We start from the raw sequence: 26,864 nt of genomic DNA, 5'->3' as shown, positions 1-26,864 counted from the left end.
TTTGTTAATCATTCCTCCCTCCCTGAAACTGGATTCCAGGAGTTCAGCTCAGTGCTTGGCTGTTGATGTCTGCTTCTGCTTCTATCAGCTACTGGATGAAGGCTCTATGATGTCATTTAATGTAGTAATCAATCTCATTATAGGGGAAGGGCATTTACGGTAGCCTCTCCACTGTTGCTTAGGGTCCTAGTAAGGGTCATCCTTATGGATCTCTGTATAATTCTCTAGTGCCAGATTTCTCTTTAAATCTATAGTGGTTCCCTCTGTTGATGTGTGTCTTTACTCGCACTTCTCTATTCCTCCCCACTCCATCTTCCTGCCCTAATGGTCTCCTGACCCCTTCTCTTCTCCCTTCCCTTCATCCCCATCCCCACAAGAAGCTTTTTTTAAAAGAACGATTATTTTCTTTTAAGTTTTAAAAAGTCCTTTGAACAATTTGAAAACCTCCTTCTGCCAATGCTGTTCAAGTAGCTGTTTCTTCTGCATTTACTTCCCGTATAGTCTTTAGGATCAGAATTTCTCCCTAGAGCTGTCATTTCTAAAGTTATGGATACTTTTTGAAGGCAAAATAGAATTACCTGAGGGATAAAACCTTCAAAAGAGGTGGGGTGATTCTATTCTCCATTTATCTGAATACCCCTCCAAGAAGCAGCATTTCTTTCAGTTCTAGTGGAAACTTTGATGCAAGTGTAGTTCTCTATCTGGCAACTTTGCTTTCAGTTTCAATAAGTTTCTTCCTGGTTCATCCTGTAGGATGCTCCTGTTTTAACTGTGGAGGCTGTGCTTCAAATTCTAGGGTAATTTTGTAAGTAATAGGGTCAGTCCCAGTTCAAAGTAGGCTCTCTGGCAGTAGATAGTAGACTTAGCTTTTAATGAGTCTTTGCTTCAATTTTAAACTCTTTCCCACCACATGTTAATGCTCATCAGCCAAAAGGGAGTTAATTGTTTGTGTTTTGTTCCTTTGTGGTGTGGATTGGATTCAAGCAGTGGATCCCATGGTTACAGTTCTTTCTCATATGGGGGCTTAATTACAAGGTAATGAAATTATGTAACTTGACTTTGTAGTTTAATAATGTTTCTTCTCTTTGAATTTTATTCATAAACTTTGAAAATGTGCTGTTATTTAAAATTCCCTGTGAAGGTGTTCACTGTTGAGTTGGTTAGTGATTGGGTACTAATGGAGTAACCTTTAATGAAGTTTATTTATAGTTGTTCATCATATATTGCCTATATAAATTAAAAAGAAAAGGAAAGAATATTTTAATATTAGTTTTTTAAATACATTGAATTTGGAGGATAGAATTAAAACTCACTTTTCTAATCTAAAGATAGACTAAAATTCATTTTGTATTCACTCATTTGCGATATAAGTGTTAAATACCCGGTTTAGGGAAATTTTTCCATCTTCTTTGATATTTTCATCACAATAGGATTAATTATTCTGAATAATTTATTGTTAATTTTATGTATGCATGTAATTCATTTTGATTACATACTTATCCATGGCCTCCCCTTCAATTTTTCCTTTTTATTGAAAATAGATTCTTTCTCATACAATATATCCTGATTAGAGTGAGGGGTATCTATAATCAGGGGTGGCTGTAATCAGTTCCTCCCCACCTCCTTTCTCATCCAGATCCACTTTTTAAAAATAACAACAAAAACATGACAGTTAAATAAAAACCATTACAAGGTTAGACAAGGGAAAGCAGCAGAAGGGAAGAGCCCCAAGTGAAGGTAAAAGCACCAGAGACATGCTTGTTTACACACTCAGAAGTTTCTTTAAAAAATCCTAAGCTGAAAGTTAGAGTATATATGCAGACCCATGTAGGCCCTGTGCTAGCTGCTTCAGTCTCTGTGAGATCATGTGAGCTTTGCCCAGTTGCCTTGTTCTCCTTGTGTCCTCCATCTGCTCTTGTTCTTACGCTCTTTCCACCTCTTTTCATAGGGTTCCCTGAGCTTTGACAGGGAGGAACTAGATGAAGACAGCCCATTTTAAGTTGTATGTTCTGAGGTCTTTCTCCCTGTGTGATATCTGGCTGTTGGGCTCTGTATTTGTTTCTGTCTGCTGCAGTAGGAAGCTTCTCTGATGGCTGAATAAGGCCTCAGTATAGCAGAATAACATTATGAGTCATTTTATCACTCTTTTTTTTTGAAGACTAGCAATATTTGGCTTTTACGCTAGGTCTCTGGGCTATGGCTCTGGTTTGGGGTTACTCAAGCAGTGTTAAGTATGGGCTCCATCTCATGGAATAAAATAAAATCAGACATTGGTGATGCTCCCACAAGGTTTGTGGCACCATTGCCCTAGTATAAGTTTTGCCGGCAGGACAGATTGTAGATTAAAGGTTTTGTGGTAGGGTTGGTATTTACATTTCTCCTTTGGTGACCTACAGAGTGTCTTTCTATGTCAGACTCTAGAATATGAGGGCAATGGTTCTATGTAGGCACCAGCTTGACCTGTCCATCCTCAATGAAATATGTGTGTTGTCTTCAGCAATGGGGCCTTGCTATCTGTTTGTGGACAGCAACTTATTCTTTGTAACAACTTTTGTTTTGGGCATTCCCGTGGGGCCACTTTGGCCAAAACTCAGTTGAATTTAACCCATTTCCAGTTCTGGAAACTTTGTTTCGTGGCAAGAGATGGCCAGTTAAAACTGTCTCCCCTATTATTTCAAGACTTCATTCAAATCACCTTCATATGTTTTACAGTTTACACTGAAGAAGGTTTCCATACCACCTCCAATCCCTCAATTCTATCTGTATCTCCCTGTATTCCTTTCCTCAACCCTCCCTCCCCTCCTTCCCATTCTTGTCCTCTCAGGCTACCCATGAAATATATTAATTTCCCCCCTTCCAGGGAGATCAATGTGTGTCTCCCTTCCCCCATAGTTCTTTCTTCCAAACCTGATCTCTCTGAGTCTGCAGATTGTAGCTAAAATGGACTAGGATTTATAAATGAGCATCCGTTTAATCTTGGCATTGGAACTAACCAAAATAAACCCTTGCCTATAATCACCTCTATAAAGGGTGATTAAGAATTGTTGTAGAGTGTTATGAGATGTGGTTGTATGCTCTGTAAATGCTTTATTTTACAGTGAGGCTAAGAGCTGGCCAAAACTGAGAAAATGCTCTTTTTTCCCCCTCATCTCATTGTGCGTTCTCCTTTGTAGAGAATGCTAAGATATAACTAATAGATAAGGTTAGTTAGTAATTATTAAAAGGGGGAAAAACAAGCAATCAAACAAGCCTACTTCCCTTGTCAATCCCACCCCTGCTCTCCCAAACAGAGCCAAGCATACTGTGGCTCCCAGGAAGCTGCTTGTGTTTTCTTACCACTAACAATATTGTAATGAGTCACTTTTCTTGCTTGTGCATGTATTTGATTATCATTCTATGGTCCAGCTGCATGCCCATTGAACTTGTACCAATTGAAACTTGTAAGCCTTTGAGAGCTCTCTTCTTGATGATAACCCTCTGGAATCTAAGTGAATGATGCAGATTTTATATTTTTTTTGTTCTGTTTTTCGAGACAGGGTTACTCTGTGGCTTTGGAGGCTGCCCTGGAACTAAACTAGCTCTTGTAGACCAGGCTGGTCTCGAACTCACAGAGATCCACCTGCCTCTGCCTCCCGAGTGCTGGGATTAAAGGCGTGTGCCACCACCGCCCAGCGATGCAGAATTTTAAAATCATAAAAAAGGCAGGACTCTAAGGTATATGTGCTTGGAGCAAAGTCACATAGTTCTTTACATTTAAGTTTCAAAGTGATCCTAAATACAGAAATCCGTGATTGCCTGTGGCAGTCAAATACAGAGATAGAGTTCATTGATGCCTTTGATATTTGCCTCTTTCACTCCCCCAGGGTCCTTTTTCTCCCCTAGATAATATGTATGCCCCTCTTTTCCCAAGCTCTATGGTTATTAGGCCCTCAGCCACATACATATTCCTCAGCTATCTTAAAAACAGTACTATTACTTTCAACTACTTATTTTAAGAAATGACTGCATACCTGCTGGATTCTTTTCATGTTTTTCCTTACCCTCATTGTCATCTCTAATTCTTAGTTCCAAGAGTCAGGGGTCTTTGTGTTCAAAGTTGTATCTTTATATTCCACTTTTCTATATGAAGTGTTTCTATAAAAGTGTTTCTAACTATTTACAGAAAGAAAAATGAGTGACTCAATCAACAAGGAACTTACCTAGCTAGTAATTTATACCTGTATTGTTTTAAAGGGGACAGCTTAGAACAGACAAACTGATGAGGTGCTACTATTGAATACTTTTGTAAAGGTTACTTATTAGTAACTTTCTGTAAGTGAATCTAGAAGTGGTTAAGAGCTGCATATATTCACAACTTGAGAAAAACACCCAAATGAAAACTCTTGGTATTGTTTTATTAGTTTCTGTAATTGACTTCTTTTCTTCCACAGAGTCTCCTAAGAAGGCCACAAAATGTCTTGCTCTCAGAAGGATTAGGGTGCCCTCAGTGGCTCAGTAGCCAGTGTAGATCCTGTCCTTGGTAATCAGCAGCTACATCTGGCTACTGGGTCTCTGGTGGCATCATCTGGCTTCAGTTAATGATACCCATAGCAATGTTATTGAAATGATAGCTTTATCTGGAGTAAAACACACAGTTTTCAGAGTCTAGTCTTTCATTATTCATTGTGTTTGGGAAGTCATCAGTGTTTCATGAATGATGAGATCTCAGTGTTTAACACTGCTAAGGATGTTTGAGCCATTGATTAGTTTTCCTCGTTATCCCTCTCTTTCCCCCATGAAGACAGCCTTTTCTATATAGCTGTCTATGTATCATATACCTAACTTGATATCCATTCCCTTCCCTGTCTGTGAGTCCATACATCTCTTCACGCTTGAAGGGCATTTTAAAAACAGCCGATGACTGACAACCAATAGAGTTATTTGGAGAAATTTCATCTACAGGAAAATGACAGCAATTGTGACTTCTGTTTTCCTTTCTCTGTGGTAAATAAGGAGCATAACAATTTAGACATTGTGATTAAAACAGTCATTTGCATGGATGATTTGCAGGTCGAACATCCAGGTCTGGGGCATGAACCTGGCATACAATGTAGATTTCTGTGTTTATTAGGCAACAGCTACATTGTCTGCTGGGTTTCAGGCTACCTGGAAGCAATTCTCCATTGGCCACCTCATCAATGTTTTATCTCTAATATTTCTGAGTTACTTTTCTAGGAGCCACTATGAGTGTGACTTGTGACATTGGAAAGAATAGAGGAAAGAATCTCCACAAAGTTGATCACCTTAGCAATTAATGGTTTCATTGTGATTTCATCCAAAACAGTCTCCCACGCCAGCCGTGTCAACTGCAGAAACCAAAGATAAGATTGATCATGTTATAATGAAATGCTTTCTATTTGTTATTGCAGACAGGAAGTAAAGCACCTTATGACACTGCTCCCCTACCTCGCTATTCCTCATTTTGCTTTCTCTTCCACCTGCAGGGGCCTGGATTATTTCTCTTCTCCTTCGTCATTGTCCCAAATCTTTTATGAAGGAATCTTCTATCTCAAAGAATCTGAACATTTTACTCTATTCCACCATCTCACTACATCATTAGTTCCCTGAAAGTGCACCCTGGAATTTATTGAACTGTCCACTACTGCTAACGAGTCCTTCTGAAAGCAGAAGAGCAGCTGTGTAATGGACGAGACAAGCAACTTAGACATTGAGCTCATGCATGGCTTTCTATGGTGTGAGAATGGAAATTGCTTCTAAGAAACACAACTTTTACAATGTGGTTTGTTTGCCTATTCTTCAGATAACTAAATTTAAATTCATGGGTATTTTTTTAAGTAGCAGTTCTGGCTGAAATTGTCAGTTGGAGGAATAGAAGTTTTAATTGTAAATGTGTTAATTGTTTATACTGTTTTATATTAATATGACTTAAATAAAACCTAGAAAAGGAATACAGATGATGTAAAGATCAGTGCCTCTGTAATTAATTAATTACCAATGATGGTAATATAATGTGTTTTTGTCACCCCATGCTGCATTCAATAAAAATAAAGCTAATGGCTTAGAATTTTTAAAAGATTGCACTGTCTGTTCTGTATGAGTTTTCCTTTCCTACTAGTTCATTCCATCCTCTATTTTGTGCCCTTACGGTTCAGATATTTGACAACATTTAAGTGTAGTGAATGGCTCCTTACAAGGTGGGCTTATTTAATTAAACTCATAACTATAAAACCCTCTTGATAGTTTTCAAGAGTATAGTGTCTTCCATCTCTGCACCCATGAATTTCCTTGAAGTTGTTTGCCTATCACTAAACCAAGTGTTGACTGTGGAACCAGATGTAAAGAATTTCATACCCAAGGTTTCATTTCCTTCTCCAAAGTGACACAGCAATACTGGATGGATCCTCTTAAGTGTGGCCAAATATAGTGATATAGCAGGAAATACATATTCAGACTTCATGTCCAGTTTCTGAAGCCCTTGTACTTTCCCGATTGATAAAGATGCTTAGGAGCATCTTTTATTGCAGTAATTGGACTATCTCTCACACAGTAACCTCTAAGATCACTTAGAGTTGAGAGCACTGACCCAATATATGCTAATCAATGAGAGGCAGGGGCATGGTTGGCTTCCAGAAGTTGGCTAAATGCCCAAACCACCAAAATATGGTTAGTAGGTTGGAGCTTCAAGCCCTTGTTCTTCAGACTGAATAGGTGACTTTATTTTTCATGCTAGTGGTATTGTATGTGGAACCCAGACATGCTTCAAACGTATAATTGAGCCATTACTACAATCTCCTCCCAACCCAGTGATCATTGTCCTACTCAGTTTGTGCAATTATAACAAAATACCTAAGACTTGTCACCTCCAGGGTGAAAATATTTTCACCTCCAAGTTTTAAGACATTGACATTTGTTGTCTGATACCTACCTTCTTGGTGTTTATTCATGTGGTAAAAAGGTGAGGAGTTGAACACTGTTCATATAAAGAAACCCATCCATCAAGTCCTAATCATGTCTATTAGCATGGAGTCAACCTTCTGAATACCCTACCTCAGTATTTCACATTGGGTTTCATATGGGACATATTTAGACCATGATACTCTTCTCCTAGCCCCATCCCTCATTCATGTCCTTTTCACTTGTGAAATACACTTATTTTTACCCCAGTAGCCCTTAACATCTTGTTCCAGCAAATCTAATCACATTTTTAAATTCTTATTGTTGTTACACTTCTGATCACAAGTTTCAACATGAATGGGGGGGTGACATTCAGATGACAGCAATCATTAATGCCTGATTAGTCATAAATATAATGGAACATCCTCCAACTCTGAAGTACAGAAAGCCTCTAGATTAGTAGGTGGATATGGTACTGAGAACGTGACCTAGGACAGGAATGGAAGCCAGGTGTCTTCCAACACTTCTTACCATGTACATGGCCAGTTGGGCTCTTCCTTCTTTGGATCCCTTATATAAATGAATAATGGTAAGTAAACTTCCCTGGGTTCTGTGAGCTACATAACAACTTCCCCAGCATGAGGTGTCCTGGAAACTCCTGATACATACATAGCTCGATGGAGAAGTATAAATGGCAACAAGCAATTAACATTTGAAGTAGGATGCCTGTGAGATTGAGCCCTGCAATGTGCTAGCTTCAATTAGAAGGTACAAAATTGAGTTGAATTGTAGACACACAGCTGGTGTCATTAAACTAGACATGTATGACATTTATCTAAAGGGTACAAATGATGAGAGACTAATCTTTTTCCAACTTTCCCCCCTTGTCTCTGTGAGACCCCTGGAACAAATAGACCAAATGTTTGCATGCTTTGTCTAGAAGTGAGAAGCCCACCAACCTGGAGAGATATACATATATGTATAGGTATAAAATGTATTGCAAAATATAAACACTAAGAAATGCTAGTGGGAACTTAAAATGATACACCTTCACAAAGCATTTCTTTTTTAAAAATAGCTTTTATTTAAATTAAGAATCATTTTACATAGCAATCACAGTTCCTGCTCCTGTCCTCCACCATCTCCCCATTCCTACCCCCATCCATTCCTCAGAGGGTAAGGCCTTCCATGGGGATCATCAAAATCAGTCATATCATATCCTTCATGTATCTGTGCTGAGAGAGTATCCCTCCATGTGGAATGGGCTCCCACAGTCCATTTGGGCTCTAGGGATAAATACCGGTTTCACTTCCAGTGGCCCCATGGACTGCCCAAGCCCCCCCAACTGACACTATGTTCAGGGGACCTGGTTTGGTCTTATGCAGGTTCCCCAGCTTTCAGACTGGGGTCCATGAGTTCACACTTGTTTAGGTCAGCTGTTTCTGTGGGTCTCCCCAGTATGGTCTTGACCCCTTTGCTCATCACTCCTCCCTCTCTACAACTGGATTCCAGGCTCAGTGCTTAGCTGTGTGAATCTCTGCTTCTGCTTCCATCAACTACTAGATGAAGCTCTAGGATGGCATTTAAGGTAGTCATCAATCTCATTATAGGGGAAGGTCGTATTAGATACAGAGCAAAGGATAACTAGCCTACAATCCACAACCCCAGAGAAGCTGGGAAACAAGGAGGACACTAAGAGACATACATGGACCCACCGGAGAAGGGGAAAGGAAAAAGACCTCCTGAGTAAATTGGGAGCATGCAGGGAGGGGGGGGGGAAGTAGGAGAAAGAGGAGTGGAGGAGGGGAGGGAGAGGAGAACATTAGAGATCAGGAAGGTTGAGTTTGGGAAAGAACAGAGGTATGCAAATAAAGAGATACCTTGGTAGAGGGAGCCATTATGGGCTTAATGAGAAACCTGGCACTACGGAAATTCCAAAGAATCCACAAGGATGACCCCAACTAAGAATCTAAGCAATAGTGGAGAAGGTACCTTAAATGCCCTTCCCCTATAATGAGATTGATGACTACCTTAAATGCCACCAAAAGTGATTGTTAAAAAAAAATAATAAGCAGTCACTACTGCTAGGTATATGGCCAAAAGAAATGAAAGCAAAATCAAATACATGTATGCATATTAACAGTGCTGTTAGTATTTAATACAGCCAAGTGATAGAAATAACTTCAATGCCCATCAACTGAAATATCATTTAGCCATAAAAGAAAGTATAAACTGGGTCTGATAGGAGTAGGAGATGGTGATAAGATGATCTGGAGTTCAAGGCCAGACTGGGCACATGAGTCTCCAATCTTAGAAAACCAAAAGAACAGTAGAAATTTAGACTACAATGTGGGTGAACTTTAAAATCATGCTCCGTGAGGAAATCTAGTTACAAAAGGCCATATACTGTACAATCCTACTGACACAAAATAGAGACAGGGTTTTCGGCACCTAGGGATAGAAGGGGTGAGGTGTGACTGCAGTTAGAACAGAATTTGCTTTCTTGGAGTGATGAAAGGGGTATGGAATTAATGTTCTGGTGATGTTGTAAATCTTTGTACCCTAAAAAGTGAGCACCCTAACCTGCACCTTTTGCTTGCCTGCCTTCCTTCTTTCCTTCGTTCCTTCCTTCGTTCCTTCCTTCCTTCCTTTTTATTTTTGAAATGGATTGCCATATGTCTCCGGCTGGTCTGCAACTTGTGGCAGACCTTCTGCCTCAGCCTCCCAGATTGGGGGATTGGACTCTTGGAGTTGGTAAAATTCACTTTGTTAATTACACCAGAAATTTTAGTATAGATGGTTCCAATATGCTCTGAATGCTCCAGATGCCAATATCATGTGTTCATGATAGAAAGCAAAATTAACATGGGGGTTCATGTCTCCTTCGGGTTTCTGTGCTCACCTCACTTGTCCTGTTTCTACTTGAGCATTTCATCTGTAGTTCCACTCTTAGTCACCAGATCTGTAGTCCTGAACCTGAAACAGGTTCACATCCTTCCTTTGTCTGTCATAACGGACATTTTGGAGGGATAGAGGACAGTTATTTCATAGACTACCCCTCATTTTGCGCAGATGACCCCTGCTTAACTTTGGGTTACACACGGGCAGTTACACAGAAGCTATACCCTTAAGTGTCTTCTAGCTACAGGCACATTTATATGGATGCATTCCATCAGGAGTGCTAACTTTGACCATTTGCTTAAGATGAAGTCTGTCTGATACCAGCTTTATATCACACCCCACCACACCTTTCTGCTTCCCTTTTCTGTGGTCCTGGGAGAGGAACTAAATCCTCATATGATAGGCAAATACTCTGTTACTAGTTATACCTCAAGCCCTATGCTATTATTATTTTGCAGTAATGGGGAATACAACTTAGGGTTTTATTATCTAGTACATGTGAAGTAATTGCTGTATAACTGAACTACAACCAGCACCCCAAATTTTCCTTTTATTTACCATTCTGTCTTTTTAGTACCTTTACTCTTTAAAAAGTGCATCATGCTGTCAGTTTTTGTGTCTTTTTAAAAATGCACCCTATTTTGTCCAGATATTTAATTTACACAAGTTGTACTGTTAGATAGTTCTCTTTTTTAATTTGAATTAGAAACAAGATTGTTTTACATGACAATCCTAGTTTCCTCTCCCCCTCCTCCCCTAACACCCCTCCTCCCAAATAAAACCCTACCTATCACATATCTTTTCTGCTCCCCCTGGATGGTGAGGCCTTCCATACGGTGTCATCAGAGTCTATCATAGCCTTTGGGATGGGGCATAGGCCCATCCCCTGTGTCTTGGCTTGGGGAGTAGTCCTCTATGTGGAATGGGCTCCCAATGTACACACTTATGCTAGGGATAAGTACTGAACTACTACAGGAGGTCCTGTAGATTTCCGAGGTTTCCTCACTGAAACCCATGTTCCTGGGGTCTGGATCAGTCCCATGCTGGTATCCTAGGTATCAGTCTGGGGACCAAGAGCTCCCCGTTGTTTAGGTCAGCTGTTTCTGTGGGTTTCACCAGGCTGGTCTGGACCCCTTTGCTCTTTACTCGTCCTTCTCTGCATCTGGATTCCAGTTCAGTTCAGTGATTAGTTGTGGGTGTCTGCTTCTACTTCCACCAGCTGCTGGATGAGGGCTATATAATTCAGTCATCAATCTCATAATCAGGGGAGGGCATTTAATGTAGCCTCTCCTCTGTTGCTTAGATTGTTAGCTGGTGTCATCTTTGTAGATCTCCAGACACTTTCCTAGTGCCTGATTTCTCTGTAAACCTAAAATGTCTCCCTCTATTATGGTATCTCCATTCTTGTTATCTTCTGTTCTTCCCCTGACTCAACTTTTCTGCTCTCTCATGTCCTCTGCACCCCTCCTCTTCTCCCCTTCTCATTCTCCTAACTCTCTCCCCCCTCTTCCCATGCTCCCAATTGGCTCAGGAGATCTTGACCCTCCCCTTCTCCAGGGGACCATGTAAGTCTCTCTTAGGGTCCTCCTTGTTTACTAGCTTCTCTGGCAGTGTGGATTGTAGGCTGGTAATCCTTTACACTGTGTCTAAAATCCACATATGAGTGAGTACATACTATGTTTGTCTTTTTGTGATTGGGTTACCTCACTCAGAATGGTTTCTTCTAGTTCCATCCATTGTCCTGCAAATTTCAAGATTCCATTGTTTTTTTTTCTGCTGAATAGTACTCCATTGTGTAAATGTACCACATTTTCTCTATCCACTCTTCGGTTGAGGGACATCTAGGCTGCTTCTAGTTTCTGGCTATTACAAATAGTGCTGAGATAGCTCTCTTTTTACAAATTAAGTATTTTCTAATGTTTATTCATGTTGCTTCAAATTCTGTGTTGGACTCTATGTGATGCTACTACCACATTTTACCCATGCCATTTTCAGTGACGGAGCCTAAACCTCATTTCTTGAATCACAAACAAAATTAGAGTGAACATTCATGAAACATGTCCACTTATGGTTATGTGTAGGAAATATAATATGTAATATAATGTGTAGGTTTGGAGGTAATATAATGGGGCATGAAGTTGATGGATCACCAGGTTTTCCTGCCCCTCCATGACCCTCTTTACTATGGACTGTTTGTGTTCTAAACATCAGACATTAGTGATGCTTTCTGTGATTGATTAGTAATGATACTGTTTAAAACTCAACCTTTATGGGTACTCCCAGGTTACTACCATCCTGAATTCTACAATTAAGACTGTGAGTGAAACTTCTGTAAGTAGAATTACATAATCTTTTTCTTGAACATATTTTACTGGAAAATATTTCTGAACAGGGCTTAGTTGTGAAGGCCCATCATTTTAGCTAGTTGAGAAGGTGAAGCAGGAAGATTTCAAGTTGAAGCCAGGCTGGGAAACTTAGTAAGACCCTGTCTCCAAAATGAAAGTAGGGCTAGCGAGTTAGCTCAGTTGGCAGAGTACTTGCACAGTATGCACAAAGCCCTGGGTTGTATCCCTAGAACTCCATAGAACTAGTCCTGACGGCTCATATTTTTAATTCAGCACTAAGGGAATTGAGGAAGATCAGAAGTTGAAGGTCTGATGCTGTGCAGGCTGCTGAGGTAGAAAAGTGAGGAAATATTACCCAGCTGTAAAACCTGAAAGCTGCAATAACAACAGACAAGATGTACACACCAGTGGCTTAACTGCCTGTTGTTTGGATTTGAAGCCTACTCCCCAAACCCCCTCAGGCCTGCGTCTATAAACATGGTCAAGAGCTCATGGCTTGGGAAGTCATTGTCTCTTGGTGGGAATCAGCTACCGTGTTTTCTGGCTAAAGAGAGGAAATTAGGTAATGCTGTAATATTCATTCTTAATAAGACATCTATATCTCCTCTAACAAGGCTCAGGGAACATATCAGAAGAGGGATTGTGAAAATGTAAGAGCCAAAGGACTGGGGAAATATACAGCAAAAAGATGTCTTCTACACATGGCATAGCTATTGCACTCATGAACTCATTGCAGCTGTGGTGGACCCTTCAAAATTTCATTATGGTGGGCAAGGGCCCAATAGGCCCCACCCCTCCCTGAGAGACTACTGGTTGTTCAGAGATAAATCAGCCTTAGTATATAATTCTGAACAGTCTTACATGGTAATCTTTACACTTAACACTCCTACAGGCTGTGGATGGGAGTTCCTATTGCTACACATCCTCATCAGCACTATTGCTACACATCCTCATCAGCACTTAATGCTACAACTATTTTTAAGCTTAGCCATTTTACTAGATGCAGTGGCATTTCATAGTATATTTAATTTAAATACTTTTCATATGTGTATTGGTCATTTTAATATCCACTTTGTTGATTTGTTCGCTCAATTCTTGTTCACTTTTTATATTGGGTAGAGTTGTTAAACAAGGATTCTTCATAAAATCTCTGGATATAATCCTTTTGTTATTTGTGGTAGTTTGAATGTCATTAGCCCCCATAATTTGATAGGGAGTGGCACTATTGTGAGGTGTGGCCTTGTTGAAGTAGGTGTGGCCTTTTTGGAGGAAGTATGTCACTGTGGGGGAGGTAGGCTTGAGGTCTCCTATTCTCGAGATATCACCCAATGGGACTTACCACTTCCTTTTGCTCGCAAGATATAGAAGTCTCAGCTACTTCTTTAGCACTATGTCTTCTTGCACATTGCCATGTTCTACCATGATGGTAATGGACTGAACCTTTGAACTATAAGGGAGCCACCAAAATTAGCTGTTTTTCCTTTATAAGAGTTTCCATGGTCATAGTGTCTCTTCACTGCAATAGAAACCCTAACACAGAAGCTGGTAGGTGAGACTGGAATATTGTTGTGATAGGCCTGATCATGCATGCTTTTGTTTGAAGGAAAATGGATCTTGGGACTGTGGATTTGAAAAGCAGTTGAATGCTTAGTGCTGTTTATTGGGCCATACTAATAGGAAGACAGTGGTATTGAAGTTTATTTGATGGACTGTGGGAGTCTGAATCCAGATGCTTCAGAGGAAAAGTATATTAATATGTGGCCTAGAGATAGATCTTGTGATATTTTGGTGAAGAATGTGGCTGCCTTTTGCCTGTGTCCAAAGACTCTGCCTGAGGCTAAAGTGAAGATCTTTGGGTTAATTCTTTTGGCAGAGGAAATTTCAAGTCATCCTAGTATAGACTGTTGTGTGGATATTAGTGTTAACCCTAATGAAGATTTATAATGAAAAGGAGCATGCTGAGCAAATGAAAGTACAAAATTCACAGATTGAGAAATGGGGCACCAGAAAGTGGAGTAGAGCTAAATCCTGTCTTCAAGGAGATTAACATATTAAGAAATGGAATAAAGGGAGTGGTGACCTCAGGGCAAAATCTCACCCAGCTAAGTTTCCAATTTGTGCAAAGGAATTAAAGAAAATATTAGAAATGGGTATGGTGGTGATTGCTTTTAATCCCAGCACTTGGAAGGAAGAGGCTGGTGAATCTCTGAGTTTGAGGCCAGCCGGTCTACAGAACAAGATCCAAGACAGTCAAGCTTAGGCAATTGAGGAAACCATAGAAAACAGAAAGCTGGTAAAGTTGTAATTGAATGAGGAGGCCATGTTGCAGCACTAATAGGCAGAAAATCTTGGCAGCTTTGGCTACATGGTTCTGGCTTTAGAGTCAAGGATAGATAAAAGGCATTATGGAATCTCCCTCTGGGACTAAGGAAAAGTGCCAAGGCCAGACATGTATCAAGGGGTGTCCCCAAATATAGGCCTAGAAAGGCCATTTCACGAAGCTGTGGAGTTGAAGCCTGGATTACCTTGGAAATCCCAAGATGTTCGAGATACCAGAGCCAAGGGATACCTGCTGAGGAAAGCTGCTAACAGGGAGTGGAACCAGCCCAAGAGAAAGAAGTGTGTTTCAACCAACAAAGTTGAAAGGAGCTAGAGATCTGAAGAGCATTTCAGCATAGACATGGAGATGCAGATTTTGGAGTTTGCCAAGTTGGTTTTCTGTCTTGCTTTGTTCCATTATTTCTTCACTATACCCCCTTTCCTACATTTGGAACAGTAACATATATCCTGTGCTATTATATGTTGGAAGCATGTGATCTGTTTTTTTTTTATTTTGATTTTACAGGGGATTCCAGTTAACAGAATCTGAAGAGACTTTGAAATTTTAAATATTGTGGAGAGTGTGATAGATTTTGAGGACTTTTGAAATTGGACTGCATGCATTTTGCATTACGATATTTTTACAAATTTATGAGGGCCAGGGAGTGTGTAATGTGGTAGTTTGAATGTAATTAGCCTCCATAATCTCATAGGGTGTGGCTTTCTTTCTTTCTTTCTTTCTTTCTTTCTTTCTTTCTTTCTTTCTTTCTTTCTTTCTTTCTTTCTTTTTTGGTTTTTTGAGACAGGGTTACTCTGAGTAGCTTTGGAGCCTATCCTGGCACTCATTCTGGAGACCAGGCTGGCCTGGTCTCAGGAACTCACAGAGATCCACCTGCCTCTGCCTCGAGTGCTGGGATTAAAGGCATGTGCCACCACCACCCAGCAATCTGTGATTATTAAGTGACTAAATTTACTTAAACCTGACAACAAGGGCTAGAGAGATGGCTCGGTGGTTTAGAGCACTGGCTGCTGTTCCAGAAGACCTGGGTTAAGTCCCAAGCCCCTACATGGAAGCTCAAAACCATCTGTAACTCTAGTTTCAGGGACTCTGACACCCTCTTCTAGTTTCTATGGGCACTGCATGCATGGGGTATACAGATATACATGCCGACAAAACACTCATACACATAAAATAAAATCCCAAAACCAAATTAAACCAGAGAACATATAAGAATTTCAAAAGTTCTAATATTGAAAAGTGGATGCAAGGATACCTAATAAGGAAACCATTCTTTTACAGATGCTTTTCTTAATCCTGTTCTCTCTATCCTTTTCTGTCCTACTCAGAGAATTAGCTGTGCATTCTGATGAGGTAAAATAAAGCAAAACAAAGACATGACCTTTAAGAAAGACGAGTTCTCACTTATAAAACACACAGGAGGTGTTCTTGTAATAGATATTACTGATATGAGTATGCCAGAAGTTAGATATGAGGCAACTGAGGACAACTCCAGTTAGGTCTCCTGATGATCCAGTTAACCTTTTGTGGTTGAGCATCCTTGAAGCTGCAGTTAGTTTGTCCTTACTCCAGAAAGTAAGGCAACAAAGCATTCTCCCACATATGTGCACTAATGTAGGATATGCATCCTCAAAAGACCCGATGTCATTATAATATCACTTGCATTGTAGTTTTGACACCTACGTTTTGGAGAGATCATGAGAAGTTACCATAAAAGGGAGACCTGGACCATAATGATTTGGAAGTGAAAATGGGCTTTCTTACTTAGTCTGCAAATATGCCACCAGCCTCATAAATATTCATAAACCCTTCTATGAACTCCACAACACAGAGCCCAATGAGTGGTTTCCATTCTGGAGAAGTCCACTCTATACTCTTTAGAGTGTTTGATTAGTTGAATTTTGCTAAATAAACTACTTAAACTGTGTGCCTCATGACCAAATTCTTGCCTTCAAGACAAGAACTGGGAGACCTCCTTAGCATTACTCAGAACTAGTCAGTAGTAACATAGAACTGAGAGACAGAATATACCTCCATCAACCACCCATTTCCCACTTCTTGGAAGAAATACATTAGCAGGAGGTATGGGTTGTATAAATGGCATTAGAAACCAAAGGCATGGCATCCTACCATAGAGAATGGGCTCCAACAAGCTAGCTCATGTACCAGGTTTGTATCATGGTCCTACTGCCACTGAACATGACATCCCACCATAGGGAATGGGCTTCAACAAGCTAGCTCACGTACCAGGTTTGTTTTCTGGTACTACTGCCAGGGGCCCCTCAACTAGTCCAAACTTCACAACTGTGAGGAGGAGTGGATTGGGGGAGGGTTGGCAGGGAGGCAAAGGAGGGTGGGAGGAGGGGTGAGAGAAAGAACTGTGGTTGGAATGTAAATTGAAATTTAAATGAATAAATTATAAAGAAAATAAAGGCAGAAACAGGAAATAATTTTGCATGCTCTATTTTCCTAGGTGACAAGACATTACTTTTGAGAGCTGAGGTTACCTCTAGCGGCGCAACCAAAGCCAGGTATTCAGCAGCCAGAAGGCTATAGTAATGGAGTACATGACCATTTCCCTTTTGGCTCGTTCTTTGTTCTCTTCCTCCAGATGTTGCAAGCGTCTATTCAGCTTGATTATCTGTCGTCTCAATGAAGTTGCATCCAGGGCAGTCACATCCTCTGAAATTGCTTCCGTTGTTGTGTCGAAACTGGAAAAGCTGTTTCTTATGGTGTCATGTTGAGGAAGAGACATGGCTCCCATCACAGGTCTGCAATTTTCATCTATCACATCCATGATCCGGTGGTAGGCCCTGTGAGTGGAAGACTGGATAAGTGACAGAAAGCCTCGAAACGAGGGAAGATTGTCTCCGTCGTCTGGTAACATCTGGAGAAGATGGACAGGAGCTTGACCGTGGTGATAATGTTCAAGTGATGGGACTGCTGACTAACTATCCATTTTAGGAAACAAAGTCTCTTTAACTTGACAGCCGCATGGATTTCTTCATTTTGAGGAGTCAGAGAGCTTCTAAATTCAGAAATGTCCTGAGATTTCACCTAATACAAGAACATGAGGTAGCTGTAGTGCCAAGGTTTGCAGGCACTTGACTGAGCCTGCTGGTCTTGAAACGGAATGGCCTGACACTCCCTGACATGACATACCTCTATGCAACTGTGTCATCACACTTGCATTTGGAACTCCTTGGAATTCTTGTTCCGTGTACCTTTAATTCTTCTGAGGCCCTCTTGGATTGACTAACATCATTGTTGTATTCCATTTCATCCTCAGTTTAATTAGTTTCTTATGTCTCAGCAGAAGCATAAGAAAAATGCTATCTCACTCCCAGATATGGACCAACTGCTGCTTGCTAATTGATGTGGTCTGCTTTTATGCTTCGTCTTGAATTTTGTGAGTTGTTTCAGTGTAAACACTGAGCTTAGAAGCACCTTTATGCCACTGGGCTTGTGGAGGGTCCCCTGGCTAGAATGGACATGGATATTGCCTGAAGCTATAGGCTGAGCACAGAAAGGTACTATCAAAACAAAGCACCCCCTGGGCTGATGTGCAGTAGGCTAGCTGAAGCTAGTTTGGTTACTTTATTATTAAATTTGTAGGCATGTATGTGCACATGCTGGTGGGAGGTAGAATATTTTAATGTGTGTGACATTTGTTTAACTCTGTTTAACTCTGTGAAACTGTTACTGTGCCCATCTAAAACACCTGACGGTCTAATAAAGAACTGAACAGCCAATATTAAGATTGCAAGGATAGGCAGGGCTGACAGGAAGAGAGTATAAATAGAAGGAGAAACAAGGAAGAGGAACAAGCATGGAGAAACAAGGAGAGGAGGATTTCAGGGGCCAGCCACCCTGCCACCCAGCCAGCTAGCCAGCTACCCACCCAGCCACCCAGCCACCCAGCCAGCCAGCCAGCCAGCCAGCCACCCAGCCAGCCAGCCAGCCAGCTACTCAGCCACCCAGCCAGATAGCCACCCACCTAGTCAGCCATCCAGCCAGCCACTGAGTAAGAAGGAAAGTAAGATACACAGATGTGAGAAAGATAAAAAATCAGAGGGTAAAGGTGGATGGATTGATTTAAGTTGTAAAAGGTGGTTAGAAACAAGCCAAGCTAAGGCCGGGCATTCATAACTAAGAATGAGCCTCCATGTGTGATTTATTTGGGTGCTGGGTGGCAGGTTCCCTAAAAAGAGTCAAAGAGTAAAAAATAGTAAAACATCACACAGCATATATGTATGTGTGCAAGTAAATGTGTATGGATGCCAGAGGACAATCTCCAATGTGGTTTCTCAGGTGCCAACCACCTTGTTTTTGAGACAGAATTGTTCACTGACTTGCTGGCTGGCTAGTGAGCCCCAGGGATCTGCCTGTCTCTGCATTTCCAGAGTTGGAATTACAAGTATGTACCACTCTGCCAGGCTTCCCCCACATGGGTTCTGGGGACTCAACTTTTGTTTCTGTAGGGCAAACATTTTACTGACTGAGGTATCTATCACCAGACTTCATTTGGTTTAAATCCTTTACATTTTTGTGTTTATTTTAGAATCAAACATTTCCATTTCTTTTTTGTTTTGTTTTTTATCATTTTTTAAATTTGAATTAGAAACAAGATTGATTTACATGACAATCCCAGTTCCCTTCTCCCTCCTGTCCTTCCCTACCACCCCCCCAACTAAAACCATACATATCACATATCCTGTCTTCTATTCTTCACCTGACTCAACCTTTCTGCTCCCTCATGTCCTCTGCATCCTTCCTCTTATTCCCTTCTCATTCTCGTAACTCCCATACCCCTCTTTCCATGCTCTCAATTTGCTCAAGGGATCATAACACTTTCCCCTTCTCCAGGGGACAATGTTTGTCTCTTTCAGGGTCCTCCTTGTTTACTATTTTCTCTGGCAGTGTGGATTGTAGGCTGGTAATCCTTTACTCTATATCTAAAAACCACATATGAGTGAGTACATATCATGATTGTCTTTTTGTGATTGGGTTACCTCACTCAGAATGGTTTCTTCTAGTTCCATCCAATGTCCTGCAAATTTCAAGATTCCACTGGCTTTTTTTTTCTGCTGTGTTTTTTTTCCATTGTGTAAATGTACCACATTTTCTCTGAGGGGCATCTAGGCTGCTTCGAGTTTCTGGCTATTACAAATAGTGCTGCTATAAACATCGTTGAACAGATGTCCTTGTTGCACGAATGTGTTTCTTTTGGGTATATGACTAGGAGTGGAATTGCTGGATCTTGTGGTAGACTCCAAGTTTCTTGAGGAGTTGCCATACTGATTTCCAAAGTGGCTGTACAAATTGGCACTCCCACCAGCAGTGGAGAAGTGTTACCCTTTCTCCAGATCCTCTCCAGCATAAACTATCATTGATGTTTTTGATTTTAGCCATTCTAATGGGAGTAAGATGGTATCTCAGAGTTGTTTTGATTTGCATTTCCCTGGTGGCTAAGGATGTTGAACACATTCTTATGTGTCTTTCAGCCATTTTAGATTTCTCTATTGAGAATTGTCTATTTAGTTCTGTACCCCACTGTTTAATTCGATTGTTTGTTGTTTTGGAAACTAGCTTCTTGAGTTCTTTGTAAATTTTGGATATCAGCTCTCTGTCGGATGTGGGGTTGGTGAATATCTTTTCCTAGTCTCTGGGCTGCCGTTTTGTCTTGCTGACTGTGTCCTTTGCCTTACAGAAGCTTCTCAGTTCCAGGAGGTCCCATTTATCAATTGTTGATCTCAGTGTTTGTGTTACTGGTGTTATGTTCAGGAATCGGTCACCTGTACCAAATAATTCAAGGGTATTTCCCACTTTATCTTCTAACAGGTTCAGTATGGCAGGGTTTATGTTGAGGGCTTTGATCCATTTTGACTTAAGTTTTGTGCAGGGCAAAAGGCTTGGACCTATCTGTAGTCTTCTACATGTCTGCATCCAGTAATGCCAGCACCATTTATTGAAGATGTCCTGTTTGTTCCAGCGTATAAATTTGGATTGTTTGTCAAAACAATTGGGTTAATGTCAGGATTTTCAACTCTATTCCCTTGGTCTAGCTGTCTATTTTTGTGCCAATACCAAGCTGTTTTCAGGACTATAGCTCTGTAATAGAGCTTGAAGTCAGGGATGGTGATGCCTCCAGAAGTTCCTCTATTGTACAGGGTTGTTTTGGCTATCCTGGGTCTTTTGTTTCTCCACATAAAGTTGAGAATTGTTCTTTCAAGTTCTGTGAAGAATTGTGTTGGGATTTTGATGGTGATTGCGTTGAATCTGTAGATTGCTTTTGGCAAGATTGCAATTTTTACTAGGTTGATCCTACCCATCCAAGAGCATGGAAGATCTTTCCATTTTCTGGTATCTTCTTTAATTTCTTTCTTTAGAGACTCAAAATTCTTATGGTACAGGTCTTTCACTTTTTTGCTTAGTGTTATTCCAAGGTATTTTATGTTGTTTGTGGCAATTGTAAAGCGGGATGTTTCTCTGATTTCTTTCTCCACCAATGTGTCATCGGTATATAGTAGAGATACAGATTTTTTGAGTTAATCTTGTATCCTGCCACTTTGCTGAAGGTGTTTATCAGCTGTAGGAGTTCCCTGGTTGAGTTTTTCGGGTCACTTATGTAGACTATCATATCATCTGCAAATAGTGAGAATTTGACTTCTTATTTTCTGATTTGTATTCCCTGGATCTCCTTTTGTTTTCTTATTGCTCTAGCTAGAACTTCAAGGACAATACTGAAGAGGTATGGAGAGAGTGGACAGCCTTGTCTTGTCCCTGATTTTAGAGGAATTGCATTGAGTTTCTCTCCATTTAATTTGATGTTGGCTGTCGGCTTGCTGCATATTGCTTTTATTATATTGAGGTATGTTGCTGTTATCCCTAATTTCTCCAAAATCTTTATCATGAAGTGGTGTTGGATTTTGTCAAAGGCTTTTTTGGCATCTAGTGAGATGATCATATGTATTTTTTTTTCTCAGTCTGTTTATGTGGATTACATTGATGGATTTTTGCATTTTGGACCATCCTTGCATCCCTGGGATGAAGCCTACTTATTCGTGTTGGATGATTTTTCTGATGTGTTCTTGGAATCAATTTGCCAGTATTTTATTGAGAATTCTTTCATCAATGTTCATGAGGGATATTGGTCTGTAGTTCTCTTTCTTAGTTGTGTCTTGTGTATCAAGGTTATTGAAGACTCATAAAAAGAGTTTGGCAGTGACCCTTCTGCTTCTATTGTGTGGAATACTTTGAGGAGAATTGGTATTAGCTGCACTTTGAATTTCTGGTAGAATTCTGCATTGAAGCCATCTGGCCCCATGCTTTTTTTGGTTGGGAGGCTTCTGATGACTGCTTCAATTTCATTAGAGGTTATAGGTCTATTTAAGTTGCTCATCTGTTCTTTATTTAATTTTGGTAAGTGAAATCTGTCCAGAAATTTGTTCATTACCTTTAGATTTTCGAATTTTGGGGAATATAGGTTTTTTTTCTTTTTTTATTAAATTATTAATATTTTCACATACACTTTCCCTCTCCCTCTCCCTCCCCCCACCCCCATTCCTTCTCCCCCACCTCCAACCTACCCCCCACCCCATCCACCCGCCACTCCCCAGGCAGGGTAGGGCCCCCAACCAGGGTTCCACCAAGTCCACCAAATCTTCCTGTGCTGGGCCTAGGCCCCTCCCCATGTGTTCAGAGACAGAGCGAATCCCTTCAAGTGGGATGGGCTCTCGAAGTCCCTCCCACCCACCAGGGCAAAACGCCAGTCCACCTCCCTCTGGAGTCATTCATGATTTCTAGTTTCCTTGGGGTAGAGGATTATAGGCTGGTAAACCTTTGCTCTATGTCTAAAAATCCCAGGAGTGCAGGGGCCTCCCCATTGGCATCCATGATCAGGGGGCTGGATTAGTCCTGTACTGTCCTCCCAAAGAGCATCTGGGGTCGATATGCTTTCCCTTTTTCAGGCCAACTGTTTCTGTGGGTTTCTCCAACCAGGTACAGACCCCTTCGTTCTTCATTCCTCCCTCTCTTCAACTGAGTTCCAGATTTCAGCTCAGTGTATTTCTGTGGATGTCTGTCTCTGCTCTCATCAGCCACTGGATGAGGACTCTAGAATAGCATAGAGAGTATTCATCAATCTCATTCTAGGGGAAGGGTTTCTAGGCCAACTTCTCCTCCACTGCCCAGACTGTCAGATCGTGTCATCCTTATAGGTCTCTGGAGATCTTCCTAGTTCCAGATCTCTTCTCGGACCTATAGTGACTCCCTCTGATATGGTATCTCTCATCCTGCTCTCTCTCCTCTATTCTTCCCCCAACTCAATATATCTGCTCCTCCATTTCTTCTCCTCTACTCTTCATCTTGTGCTCTTATTGTGGCAGCACCCACTTCCCTACCCTCATGCTCTCAATTAGCTCGGGAGTTCATGCCATTTCCCATTCCTGGGGTCCATTTATCCCTTAGAGTCATTCATGATTTCTAGTTTCCTTGGGGTAGAGGATTATAGGCTGGTAAACCTTTGCTCTATGTCTAAAAATCATATATGAGTGAGTACATACCATGTTTGTCTTTTTGTGATTGGGTTACCTCACTCAGGATGGTTTCTTCTAGTTCCATCCATTTGCCTGCGAATTTCAAGATTCCATTGCTTTTTTCTGCTGAGTAGTACTCCATTGTATAAATGTACCACATTTTCTCTTTCCATTCTTCAGTTGAGGGGCATCTAGGTTGTTTCCAGGTTCTGGCTATTACAAACAATGCTGCTATGAACATGGTTGAACATATGTCCTTGTTGTATGGACAAGCAGTATTTGGGTATATACCCAAGAGAGGAATGGCTGGATCTTGAGGTAGATTGATTCCCATTTTTCTGAGCAACCGCCATACTGATTTCCAAAGTGGTCTTACAAGTTCACACTCCCACCAGCAATGGAGGAGTGTTCCTTCTTCTCCACATCCTCTCCAGCATAGGTTGTCATTGGTATTTTTGATTTTAGCCATTCTGACAGGTGTGAGGTGGTATCTCAGAGTTGTTTTGAGTTGCATTTCTCTGATGGCCAAGGATTTTGAACACTTTCTTAAGTGTCTTTCAGCCATTTCAGATTCCTCTGTTGAAAAATCTCTGTTTAGTTCTGCACCCCACTTTTTAATTTCATTGTATGGTGTTTTGGTGGCTAGCTTCTTGAGCTCCTTGTATATTTTGGAAATCAGACCTCTGTCAGATGTGGGGCTGGTGAAGATTTTTTCCCATTCTGTGGGTGGTCGTTTTGTCTTACTGACTGTGTCCTTTGCCTTACAGAAGCTTCTCAGTTTCAAGAGGTCCCATTTATTAATTGCAGACCTCAGTGTCTGTGCTTCTGGCGTGATGTTCAGGAATCGTTCTCCTGTGCCAATTTGTTCAAGGGTTGTTCCCACTTTCTCTTCTAAAAGATTCAGTGTGGCTGGGTTTATGGAGAGATCTTTGATCCATTTGCACTTAAGTTTCGTGCATGGTGACAAGTATGGATCTATCTGCAATTTTCTGCATGTTCGAATCCAATTGTGCCAGCACCATTTGTTGAAGATGCTATCTTTTTTCCATTGTATGGATTTAGCACCTTTGTCAAAAATAAGGTGTTCGTAGGTGCGTGGGTTAATATCTGGGTCTTCAATTCGATTCCATTGGTCTATCTGTCTATTCTTGTGCCAATACCAAGCTGTTTTCAGAACTATGGCTCTATAGTAGACCTTGAAGTCAGGGATGGTGATGCCTCCAGAGGATCTTTTATTGTAAAGAGTTGTTTTGGCTATCCTAGGTTTTTTATTTTTCCATATAAAGTTGAGTATTGTTCTTTCAATGTCTGTGAAAAACTGTGTTGGGATTTTGATGGGGATTGCATTAAATCTGTAGATTGCTTTTGGTAGAATTGCCATTTTTACTATGTTAATTCTGCCTATCCAAGAGCACGGGAGATCTTTCCACTTTCTGGTATCTTCTTTAATTTCTTTCTTTAAAGTCTCAAAGTTCTTATTGTACAGGTCTTTCACTTTTTTGGTTAGTGTTACCCCAGATATTTAATGTTGCTTGTGGATATTGTGAAAGGTGATGTTTCCATGATTTCTTTCTCATTGAGTTTATCATCTGTATACAGTAGGGCTACAGATTTATTTAAGTTAATTTTGTATCCTGCTACCTTGCTGAAGGTGTTTATCAGCTGTAGGAGTTTCCTGGTAGAGTTTTTCGGGTCACTTATGTAGACTATCATGTCATCTGCAAATAGTGAAAGTTTGACTTCGTCCTTTCCAATTTGTATCCCTTTGATATCCTGATCTTGTCTTATTGCTCTAGCTAGAACTTCAAGAACAATATTGAAGAGATATGGAGAGAGTGGACATCCTTGTCTTGTTCCTGATTTTAGAGGAAATGCTTTGAGTTTCTCTCCATTTAGTTTGATGTTGGCTATTGGTTTGGTGTATATCGCATTTATCATGTTTAGATATGTTCCTGTTATTCCTGTTCTCTCCAAGATCTTTATCATGAAGGGATGTTGGATTTTGTCAAAGGCCTTTTCAGCATCTAGTGAGATGATCATGTGGTTTTTCTTTTTCAGTTTGTTTATATGGTGGATTACATTGATGGTTTTTCGTATATTGAACCATCCTTGCATCCCTGGGATGAAGCCCACTTGATCGTGGTGGATGATTTTTCTGATATGTTCTTGGATTCGATTAGCCAATATTTTATTGAGTATTTTAGCATCAATGTTCATGAGAGATATTGGTCTGTAGTTCTCTTTCTTATTCTTATCTTTGTGTGGCTTGGGTATCAAAGTGATTGTAGCCTCATAGAAGGAGTTTGGCAATATCCCATCTGCTTCTATTGTGCGGAACAGTTTGAGGAGTATTGGTATCAGCTCTTGTTTGAATTTCTGGTAGAATTCTGCAGTGAAGCCATCTGGTCCTGGGCTTTTTTTGGTTGGGAGGCTTTTGATGACTGCTTCTATTTCATTAGGGGTTATGGGTCGATTTAAATTGTTTATCTGATCTTGATTTAATTTTGGTAAGTGATATTTATCCAGGAAACTGTCCATTTCCATTAGATTTTCGAATTTTGTGGAGTACAGATTTTCAAAGTATGACCTAAAGATTCTCTGGATTTCCACAGTGTCCGTTGTTATATCCCCCTTTTCGTTTCTGATTTTGTTAATTAGTGTGCTCTCTCTCTGCCTTTTGGTTAGTTTGGCTAGAGGTTTGTCTATCTTGTTGATCTTCTCAAAGAACCAACTCTTTGTTTCATTGATTCTTTGTAATGTTTTCCTAGTTTCTACTTTATTGATTTCAGCTCTCAGGTTGATTATTTCCTGGCGTCTACTCCTCCTTGGTGAGTTTGCTTCTTTTTGCTCTAGTGTTTTCAGTTGTTCTGTCAGTTCTCTAATGTGACTTTTTTCTAGTTTCTTCATGTGGGCACTTAGTGCTATGAACTTCCCTCTTAGGACTGCTTTCAGAGTGTCCCATAAATTTGGGTATGTTGTGTCTGCATTTTCATTAGAATCTAGGAAGTCTTTAATTTGTTTTTTTATTTCTTCCTCAACCCAGGAATGGTGCAATTGGGTGTTATTCATTTTCCAAAAGTTTGCAGGTTTCCTGCCATTTGTATTGTTGCTGAATTCTAGCTTTAATGCATGGTGGTCTGATAAGATACAGGGGGTTATTTCAATTCTTTTGTAATTGTGGAGGTTTGCTTTGTTGCCTACTATGTGGTCAATTTTGGAGAAGGTGCCATGTGGTGCTGAGAAGAAGGTATATTCTTTTGAGTTTGGATGGAATGCTCTATAGATATCCGTTAACCCCAGTTGGGCCATGACTTCTTTCAGATCCTCTGTTTCTTTGTTAAGTTTTTGTCTGGTGGTCCTGTCTAGTGGTGTAAGGGGGGTGTTGAAGTCTCCTACTATAAGTGTGTGTGGTTTTATGTGTGGTTTGAGCTTTAGTAATGTTTCTTTCACAAATGTGGGTGCCTTCGTATTTGGAGCATAGATGTTCAGGATTGAGATTTCATCTTGATGGACTTTTCCTGTGATGAGTATGAAATGCCCTTCTTCATCTCTTTTGATTGATTTTAGTTTAAAGTCCATTTTGTTAGATATTAGGATTGCTACACCTGCTTGTTTCTTGAGGCCATTTGATTGGAAAATCTTTTCCCATCCTTTTACTCTGAGGTATCGCCTGTCTTTGAAGTTGAGGTGTGTTTCTTGTAAACAGCAGAAAGATGGATTCTGTCTTCGTATCCATTCTGTTAGCCTATATCTTTTTACGGGTAAGTTAAGGCCATTGACATTTAGGGATATTAATGTCCATTGTTCGTTGGTTCTTGCTTGGTTTGGATTTATTGTTGGTGGTGTCAT

At 40.5% G+C, this 26,864-nt stretch overlaps 1 long non-coding RNA gene and 2 other non-coding genes across 8 annotated transcripts in view; all 3 read left to right on the top strand.

Annotated features, from left to right (window-relative positions):
- LOC103160033 overlaps positions 1-6,076 on the top strand; it is an 80,706-nt gene extending 74,630 nt beyond the window's left edge. For all 6 annotated transcript variants that reach the window (XR_003488317.2, XR_003488318.2, XR_003488319.1 and 3 more), the window contains one exon: positions 5,484-6,076. This is a non-coding gene — a long non-coding RNA (uncharacterized LOC103160033). The remainder of the gene's footprint in view (positions 1-5,483) is intronic.
- Mir222 (microRNA mir-222) lies at positions 4,483-4,563 on the top strand. The gene has a single exon (NR_105181.1). It is a non-coding gene; the product is annotated as a microRNA mir-222 (primary transcript).
- Positions 5,067-5,148, top strand: Mir221 (microRNA mir-221). Its single transcript, NR_105180.1, has one exon. It is a non-coding gene; the product is annotated as a microRNA mir-221 (primary transcript).
- Positions 6,077-26,864: the final 20,788 nt, after the last annotated feature.

Source organism: Cricetulus griseus, chromosome X (genome assembly GCF_003668045.3).
Source record: "Cricetulus griseus strain 17A/GY chromosome X, alternate assembly CriGri-PICRH-1.0, whole genome shotgun sequence".
Taxonomy (NCBI): domain Eukaryota; kingdom Metazoa; phylum Chordata; class Mammalia; order Rodentia; family Cricetidae; genus Cricetulus; species Cricetulus griseus.
Note: the sequence above shows the minus strand (reverse complement) of the source record. Positions and strands in the feature narration are given on the sequence as shown.